The sequence below is a fragment of the Nannospalax galili genome, unplaced genomic scaffold, assembly GCF_000622305.1.
Source record: "Nannospalax galili isolate Female #2095 unplaced genomic scaffold, S.galili_v1.0 scaffold381, whole genome shotgun sequence".
NCBI lineage: Eukaryota > Metazoa > Chordata > Mammalia > Rodentia > Spalacidae > Nannospalax > Nannospalax galili.
Genome location: NW_008347312.1, coordinates 3,034,828 through 3,045,470, shown reverse-complemented (window position 1 = coordinate 3,045,470; position 10,643 = coordinate 3,034,828).

Genomic DNA, 10,643 nt, shown 5'->3' with positions numbered 1-10,643 from the left:
CACACACACACACACACACTCACACACACACACACACACACACACACACTCACACACACACACACACACACACTCACACATGCGCAAAGGGAAAAAAATCAAATAAGTTTTAAATAAGTTTATAGTTTTGTGTTGGGCCACATTCACAGATCTTGGCTGTAGGCTGGACATGCTTGCTAGACTCTGGCATCACTAATCTCCTATCTGTCTCTATAGAGTTTAAGAGCATTTAAATCACATGAAGAAACAAAGGGAAGCTCACTGATACCAAGAGGAAGCATGTATGGAATGAGGCAGGAGAGTTTCGGGGTCAGCTTTGGGGATTCTGGAGCTAAAATGCTTGGTTTAAATCTCAGCTCTCATGCTTATCACCATGGAGTCTTGTGCAGATGAACCTGTATCTCTATGCCTCAAACTATACACATAAGATACAAAATGAAGATTACAGAACAGAACCCCCCCCATTAGATCACTTGTGGAATAAGTGGGGTGTTGTGTGTAGGGAGCCAATAATATCTGGCTGTGGTAAGTTCTACGAGTCTTTGGGACCAGATAGGAAGTCCTGTGGTTTAGCATATGCAGCCTTTTTTGAGGACATGAACCATGATTATATTGCCTCCTGGAGAATCCCTAGCACCTAGCATGATGCCTGGCATTCAGTTGGCTCCTGGTAAATGAGCACTGGGCCACTGAATGGTAGTTAATGAAAGAGATGAGTTAGACAACTTCACATTGCTGTAATAGCTTTATTTATCAGAAAAGTTTACTAACATCATGAGCCAGCAAAGAAAGGCAAATAAAAATGACATTGTGATTCTGTTTCACCCCAGTCAGAATGACAACCATCAAGAAAAAACAAATAGCAGCAAACACTGGTGAGGATGGGGGGGGGGGCTTATACACTGCTGATGGGAAGATAAATGAGTTCAGCCACATGGAATTCAGTATGGAGGTTCCTCAAAAGCCAAACTAGCTCTATCATAATACCCAACTATCCCACTCCTGAGAATTTCCCCAAAGATTCCCAAGTCAACGTATTACAGAGATACTTGCACATTTATGCTTTCTGTGATGCTGCTCAGACTAGCTGAGCTGTGGGCCCAACAAGGAAGGGACAAGGGAAATGTGGCATGTGCACCCGGTGGAATGATTCTTCAACCATGAAGAACAAAGTTATGTCATTTTCAGGAAAATGGATACAACTGGATATGATCATATTAGGCCAGACAGTTTTGCATATTTTCTCTCATTTGTGTGTCCTAGGTTTTATACAGACACATAAAATCACATATGTATAGATGCTTCAAAAGTAGAATTGAAACTATCTAGGTGTCCAAAGTAGACTAATGGGGGCGGGGGACAAGGAACCTGAGGGTATCAGGCATAGGAGGATATACTCAAACCTACATTATGTGCTTGCATGAAAATGGCCTCATATAACTCAGTAAACAAAATTAGATGAAAGAAAGAACTGAATGCTGAATTCTGTGACCTATTACAGAATAAAAAACCAGGTCCATCCCTAAGAAAAATATGATAAACTGGGCATGACGGTGATTTATCCAAACGCTCATTATTTGTGCAGCACTTAGCCCATCCTAGCACTGCACTAAAAACTTCAGGTGAATCAATTCATTTAATTTTATTTATGACTCAACCTGTGAGACAAAAATCCACCAGGCCCAACACAATGCCAGCCAGGAAAAGCCCTTTTTTCTTTTAATGGAGCAAAATGTCAACAAGTGCAAATGAACCCAGTGATAATTGACTCCATCTGGGAGGTGGGGATTCTGGGCATCGTCAGGTGAGAACAGGTGCGGAATGCTGATGAAACATCTGTATCCACATCTCACCAGCCTGCTAGTCGTCAGGATGTTTGCGCCTGAGCTGCAGTAACCTTGGCTTTGCATCGTTCTTTCCTCACCTTTCAAAATTCACAGTTGGCTCTCTTACAGGACAGACCTTATCCAGCTTGCCAGGAGAAAGAATGCACATGTCTCCTCGAGCCCCATCGTCCAGAGCAGGTTCTTCTGTGTCCATCTCGGAGGCTGTGCTTGAAGATGGTTAATTGGATCTAGGACAGGGTTGTAAGGGCAGACGTCAAGGAGCTATGGCCTGAATCAAACCCCAGATTAATTAAAAAGTGTCCAAGTGGGTTGAATATTTCATGGCCTGAGGGCTGCAGTCAAAGTCTCTTTAGAATAAGAATCAAATAAGAAGGTGGAGGGATAGAAAGGGAGGAGGGAGGGAAGGAGAGAGAGAGGATGGAAAGGAGAGGGAGAAAGAGGGGGAAGAAGGGAGAGGGAGAGAGGGAAAGAGGGAGGAAGTGAGAAAAGAAGAGAGGGGAAGAGAGGAGAGAGGAATAGGGAAGAAGGAAGGAAAGAAGGGAGGGAGGGATAGGAAAGAGGAGCAGGACTGTGAGGAGGAGGAGGAAGGAGGGAGGGAAAATGGATGGAGGAAGGGAGGAAATGGACAAAGGGAAGAAGGAAGGGAGAGAGAAAGATGAGGATGCAGGGAGTATTGAAGGAAGGGAGGGAGGGAGAGAGAGAGGGGGAAGGGGAGTAGGTAGAGAGGGAGGGAAGGAATGAAAAGTGGAGGAGGAAGGAAAGTGGAGGGAGGGAGGGAGAAAAGAATAAAAATGAATGCATCCTTCTGACTTGCCACCTTCACATCAGATGCTCTGAGAGGACCATGTATTCCTCATGGCCTTATTTCAGCTGATCCTTTTCGTTATCCTACTCTCAAGTCTTCCCCGCTCTCTCCGCCCTTATCCTGCCTCTGACTCCCCCGCCCCATCTCTTCCTTCTCCTTTCTCTCATTCTTCTTAATAGCTTTTTAAAATTGAATTTTTTGCAAATTTCAGACAATATATTTTGATCATATTGAGATTTTCTTCTCTATCTGCACCCCCCCTTACTACTCCCCACTCAAGTTCATGTGCTCTATATATGCTAAGGTCTATAGAGTCTAATTTGTGTCCCTGAATGCCCTTCTGTGTGGGTTCATCCACAGAAGCCTGGCCAGCCTATCAAAAGTCACACCCTTAAAAAAGACTGACTCTCCCCATCCCAGCGGCCATTGGTTCCTCAGGTAAGGTTGGGGTTTCTTACCCACTTCCCCACATCTATGCTGGGATTTTGTTTGACTTGAGCTTGCATGATATGTATGCATGCTGTCACTATTTCTGAGTTCATATGAGTAACTTCCTAGCTGTCTGGAATACTGTTTTGTTGTGGTCATACACCTCCTCTGGTTCTTAAAATCTTCCCACTCCCTCTTCCACAATGATCCTTGATCCCTTGGGAGGGATCAGTACTCTGCAGCCTCTTGTTCCGTACACATTGGCCAGCTGTGGTTCTCTGTCTTAATCACCATCTGCTGAATAAGCAAGCTTCTTCAGTGAGAGTTGAGAGAGGCATTAATCTACTGGTATAACGATAAATCATTAGAAGTTCCTTTAAGACTATATCTGTTTAATAGAATAATAGTATTCCTCTTTTCCCTATCTCCTGTGACCTTTCCAGCTTCAGGTTCCTAGATCTGATATCAATTTCAGGTATGGGCTCCAGCTTATGAAGCTGACCTTAAATCCAATTAGAAAGTGGTTGGTTACTCCCATAATATTCATGCCATTATTGCATCAGTGGGCATATCTTGCCAGGTCATTTGTTGCAGATTGTAGGATTCACATCTGGGTAAGGCTGATGATTCATTTTCTCTTTGGTAGCATGTATAGCACCTACTAGCACTATGAAGTTTAGCCAGTAGAGATGAGACTTTGAAGTCAATACCAGTTTGATCTCTTCTTGTTTTTTTCCTATGGCTCATATATACAATGTCTTCAACAATAGGGACTTACTGTGAAGTCCTGGTGGGTAACCATGAGCAGGGGCAATAGCCAGTATTTTTTGAGTGTCTATGGGACCCATGGTCAACAGCTTCAAAAGAGGGAGTCTATCCCTGGCATTGGGCTTTTACTTTGCTAGCCTATGTTGTGAGGTAGGGATAATGTCCCTCTGTTATAAGGTAATTCCTTTTATATCTTTTTACAATATATATGTATATACTTTAAGAAGCTTCTATAGTGGAAGGTTTCCATATAGCTTTTCCTAAAGGCCTTTACTGTTGATTATCCCTCCTTCCCTGATTTCCCATTCACACTCTATTTAAACCTTCCTACTCTATTATTTCCCTTTCTCCCTTCATATCATCACTTCCCCTCCCAGGAAACTCCCCTTCCCATCGTCATTTTCTAGTTTTCCAACCTCTCTGGATTTTCAGATTGAAACATATATATCTAAGATTTCAAAGCTAGCTAGCATCTAGCTATGAGTCCTTTCTCTCATTCTTATCTATTAAGGATGTTTCACTGATGCCTTTACTGGATTCTATCCAATATTCATCTGAGATGTGCTTTGAGCTGGGAGATCCATGAGAGACAGACCCAACTGGTCCATGCCTGCAAATTAATACAACTTGTATTTTCTTTTTTAAAAAATATTTTATTATTTTTATTTTATGTGTATGAGTGTATTGCTTGCATATATGTGAGTGCACCCATGTCGTGCAATGCCACAGAGGTTAGAAGAGGGCTTTGGATTCCCCTGGAGTTAAGGATGCTTAGCCACCATGTAGGTGCTGGGAATTAAACCCGGGTCCTCTGTAAGAGCAGTCAGTGCTCTTAACTGCTGAGCCATCTCTCCAGCCCCAACAGCTTGTATTTTCTAATTAGCCTCAATCTGCAGGTAACCTTGAGCTACCTTCTGGAGCCACCCTCAGTATGACTGAGACACAAAGTGAGACGAGAGAATGTTCTCCCTGTGGGCAGAGTGTCAGGATATAGATGACTATTAGGCAGGGTGATACAACACTCACCTGGGAAGATGACCCTTATCTGACCATTGGGCCCGTCTTAGCTCTGCCCTTCACCTCCAGGGGGATTGTTCCTTCACTTTTCCATCCTCTCTGGGTTTGTTGTTACATTATCAGTGTGGTCTCAGTGTAATCTGGACCTCCTGAGTCCATGTTTGGTGACTTCACAAATAAAAGCAAGACTGAGGGAGGCTCTCTCACTCTAATTATTTTTCCAATTCCTTGTTCTGCATATCAGTTCTCCTTCCTGCACCATTTATATTCTGCAGGTCTGGTTGGCAGGGGGGGCAGGGGGAGCACCTGGGCACCTGGGGAAATTACATGGCTTTGCACATGAGATTTGTTAGGGCCTTGGAAGAGAGACTATCTTATTTTGCTTGATAATCTCTTATTTATGGGTTTGTTCTTTTCTCAATATTAATAAGACTTACTGTCTCCATCTTGCTGTGACAGCTTTATCAACAACTCAGCGGCTGCCTTTCCATCCAGGTAACAGAACTGTGATCAAATAGAATTGGCATAAATAATAGGCAAGTCCACTGCCTGGGAATGTCTTCAAGCAGAAGTCTCCGATCACACAGAAGCCTCCTCTTGTGATGGGCAGACATTGGCTGGATGATCTGAAGCCAAGACTGACCATGATGTCCACTGCAGGCAAGATGAAATTCTGTTGCCCTTTCCAGCCTCTGTGAAATCAGATTCTCTATGCAGTAGCAGGTCTGTAAGAGATGCTCAGGTCTCTGAGTCTCACTGATGCTGTTCATGTTCTAGTAGCATGGATTAATTACCATGAACTTTCTCACCAAGAAAGAAGACAAAAGTCTTAAAAAAAGCTACAGAATTGGGCTGGGGTGCAGCTCAGTGTGGGTTGCATGTTTTTCATGCATGAAGCACTAGGTTTGGTCTCCAGCACTGCAAAAGCAAACAAACAAAAACAAGGAGCTGTAGCATTCACCAAGTAGATTCATAAAGAATTCGTCCCAGGACTCCAAGGATACCAGAGTCTGAGATGCTCAAGTCCTTTTTATGTAACATCTGCATAGAAACCACACATATCTTTCACATACTTCAAATCATCTTTAGAGTACTTGTAATACCTAGTTCTGTATATATATTGTGTAAATAGTTGTTTTATGGCATTATTTAGGGAATAATGACATAAGAAGTGCATACACGTAATGTATACGTGAATTATTTTTTCTGGATTTTTTGATAAATGTAGGTTGATCCTGAAGACCTGGAGGGGACCATATTTGCAAACACTTTCTGGGTAGCATCTCAAAATCCTTTAGAAGTATTTTATTTATTATTTTTATTTTATGTGTATGAGTACGTTGCCTCCATGTGTGTAACTGCACCCATGTCGTGCAGTCCCCATAGAGGTCAGAAGAGGGTGTTGGATTCCCCTGGAACTGGAATTATGATGGTTATTAGCCACTATATGGGCCCTGGGAATCAAACCCAGGTCCTCTGCAAGAGCAGCCAGTGCTCTTAACTGCTGTGTCATCTCCCTAGCCCCTCAAAATCCTTTAAAATGTGATATAGATTTATTTCCTTTTCTTAATTTTTAGATTTTATTTATTTTTACTGTATGTGTGTGTTTTGCCTGCATGTATGTAAGTTCACTACATGTGTGCAGTGCCCACAGAGGCCTGAAGAAGACATTGGATCCCTTCAACCTGGAGTTATAGACCATTGTTAGGTGCTTTGTGGGTAATGGAAAGCAAACCTGGGTCCTCTGCAAGAACTTAAGAACACTTTTCAGGCATTCACTTTCATTCAATAACATTTTCTCACATGACATTAGTGCCATTATTTCACTAGTGGACATGACTTACCAGGTCAGTTGTTAGACAGTAGATAACTATAACAATACAGGACACAAGAGAGCAATTGCACATATGAACTTACAACGGTTGTGACAGCATGCACAAGATTTGCTCCAGCACAAGCCAGGCAAAATTCCAACATGGAAGGGGAGTTGGGCATGAAGTCTTAGCTAAGGAGCCATTGACAGTTGCTAGCTTCTGTGAGGGGGAGAGTCAGTTTTCTTTAAATGTGTGAACCCTGGTAGGTTGACCATGTTCCAGGAAATGGCCCCTCATCCAAGAGTATTTGGTCAACACAAATTGAACTCACCTTTTAAAAAGGGGGACATGAAGTTGGGTGGGTAAGGAGGTAAGGATGGATCTGGAAAAAGTTGGGGGAAGGGTAAATATGATCAAAATACATTGTATGAAATTATCAAATAATAAAAATACAATTTAATTTTTTCTATGATTGTGCATTATATTTCTCAATTAAAGGTCAAAAGCTTGGAAAGGCCATGAACTTAACCCTAATCAGGTTCCTGGAGTTGAGGAACCAGGCAGGGTTACTGTGAAAGTCTGTACAAGTTGTCCCCACACATCTATGAACTGTTCACCTGGGTCAGCAAACTAGCTCATGGGACAAATCCAACCTATGAACTATTCTTGCTATTGGATTTTATTGGACAATAAAATTGGGGTTGGAGAGATGGCTCCATGAATAAAGCACATGAGAACTGGAGTTCCAATCTCTAGAACTCACGTAAAAGCTGGGTAGGCTCTGTGGTTGCCTATAATCCCAGCACTCAGAAGGCAGAGGCAGGGGATCCCCAGGGCAAGCTGACTAGCTAGACCAGCTGGAATTGGCCAGCTCTGGGTCCAATAAACAAAGGGGAGAATGATCAAGAAAGATACCTGGTACTAACTTCAGGCCTCTGCATGTACAATCACACATACACACATGCGTGTGCATGCACACACACACACGCAAAAGAAAATGAGACAGAATCACCACAAAATGCAAAATTTAGCTCTTCACAGAAGGGTCATGTGGGGACCGTCAGTGTAGAGGACAATTTAAACTCCTCAGAGTTCAACGTGGAAGTCCTAGGGGCAGGATTTGACATGCTTTTAGTTGTCCTTTATGTTTTCCTGTAACGAGGGAAGCTAAACTTCAGGTAGAAAGAAGGCTTCCAAGTCAGTTCTTGCTCCATTGCTCCAAGTCCTGTACCTGAATTATGTCCTGTCTAATTTTAGAGCATTATTTACTGACAAAACTGTGCTAACAAGCTTTAACAATGCTGTGAAATTACCACTGTTAATGTAATGTGAAATTAGCATGCATTCCTTTTCCAAATTCTCCAATCTATAAAAGATTTTTAATGTAATCATTTTATTTTTTAAAAAGCAATGCTAATAAAAATAAATTAAATTAAAACAGGAAAAAATATGTTTAACCAAAGAATGAAAATGAAGTATAATAATTAATACTGCAACAGTAAATCTTGGGTGTCTGAGGAAAAGGAGAGTTAATGCAATCTCTTCTTCTGGGAAATGGTAGACATCTTTGATTGCTTTACAAATTAGGAAGGTTTTTAGCTGCATATACTACAATACATAAGTTATAATGACCAAATAAGAAAGATAGTTATCTACTATAACAAATATTCAGAAGGCAGCAATCTGGACTTCCCTAGTGACTCATTACTGCCATAATAGGCATCAAGGTTTGTTTCATCACTCCACATCACTCTTACCAACTCGATAAGCTCCACACTTGGCTTACTGCCCCATGGTTCAAAAATGGCTGCCTATGCTCAGAAATCATGTCTTCACAATCCAGACAGGTCAGGAAACAAATAAATGGCCAGGCCTGGAAGGGGGGTACTTCATGGGGGGAGTTAGAATGCAGTAATATAAAGGGGGAAGGAAAGGGATAGTAGAATAGGAAGGGTTAATTGGGGTGGAGAATGGGAGGGCAGAGCAGAGGAGGGAGTGTGGGAGGGATAACTAACAATAAAGGACTCTAGAAAAAGCCATATGGAAACCTACCACTACAGAAGCTTCTTAATGTATGTACATATACAGTATAAAAGATGTAAAGGAGTTACCTGATAACAGGGGATCATTGCCCCAACTAATGGACTCCCTCTCTTAAAGCTGTTGACCAGGTATCCCTCAGATCCCCCCAAAGATAAAGGTCATTGCCTCTGCTCTTGGTTACCCACCAGAACTTCACAGTAAGACCCTGTTGCTGATGATACTACATATATGAGCCATAGGAAAAAAAAAACAAGAAGAAATCAAGCTGGTACTGACTTCAAAGCCTCATTTCTACTGGCTAGCTTTCATAGTTCTGGAATGTGCTATGCATGCTACCAGAAGAGAAAAGTTATCATTACCCAGCTTACTCTCTCTCTCTCTCATATATTCTCACATATAGATAGATGATAGATAGATGATTATATAGATAGATAGATAGATAGATAGATAAATGATAGATGATAGATAGATAGATAGATGATAGAGGATAGGTAGATAGATAGATAGAGATAGATGATAGATAGATAGATAGATAGATGATTAGATAGATAGATAGATAAATGATAGATGATAGATAGATAGATAGATAGATAGATAGATGATAGAGGATAGGTAGATAGATAGATAGATAGATAGATAGATGATAGATGATAGATAGATAAATAGATGATAGATAGATGATAGATGATAGATAGATTAAGGTACATGAAATTTGGTGGGAGTAGTAAGTGGGAGTGCTGATAGGGGAGGTGATCTATATATGATCAAAGTATATTGTATGAAATTTACAAGAATTCAGTTTTTAGAAGGGGGAAAAAGACATGCCAAATATGTAACAGAAACAGAGACAGAAAACATCTTTTCCATGTTATCTTTTTATCAAAGAGGATCAGCCCCTAGAAGACTTTCCTTTACATGAACACATCTAGGGATAGAATATATTGCCAGTCCCAGTGCTATATAGGACTGTTTTACAAGCCAGATAGAAATCATCTTCCTGAGTTCAGTTCTGCCCACTTGTAGAAGACCATCATACTGAGCTTGTTGACTGTTGACATTCCCTCATGGAAGGAAAGACAGGGAGGGTCATAGGACCCTCACCTGAGTATTTGTCGTTCTTCCCAACCCACTGTGGCCCTAATTGCATGTATCCTTAGGGAAGGGCTAGAGTACATACACCAGGGAAGGCTAAGGAGGCAGCCTCCATTTTGTAGCTTTGGGGACGCTACCATCCATGCTGGTTAAGTAACCCCTCACCCATTGCTCTGTAAGTAAGCTCAATAAATTCACTGGCTTCCCAGAATGAACTCTGGTGGAATTGTACCTTGGTTTGTGGTTGAGACCTTGGGAGGAGGGTGTGGATAGTGTTTAAATCTCTCCCGGAGAAGGAGATTTAGCAACTCGAAGCTAGAATGCCTCTGAAGCAAAAAAAAAAAAAAAAAAAAAAAAAAAAGGTAAGGGTAAAGGGGGTGAAGATCATTTTAGCATTGTCAATAACTGTTAACCCCTCTCTCTTTCTCTCCCTCCCCCCTCTCTTGTTATATGCACTTGAACATGTTCATGTGTGTGTATGAACATGTGCCGTTGCTTGCACATGTGCATGCATATAAAGACCAGAAGTTGACTTGGATGTTCTTCTCAGTTGCTCACCATTTTTTTTTTTGAGACAAGGTCTCCCATTGAACCTGGAGCTCACTGATAATTCAGCTAGACTGGCTGACCAATGAGCTTCAAGGATCCTCCTGTCTCTACTTCTTCAGAACTGGAATGACAGGTGTGTACTACATTGTTTAGCCTTTGGATGAGGCTGGGGATCCTATTCAAGACCTTATATGTGTGCGAAGCACTTTATCTACTAATTCATTTCCCAAGCCCTCACCTCGCTTCTTTCTTCTTTTATTTATTTACTTTAATTAAAAA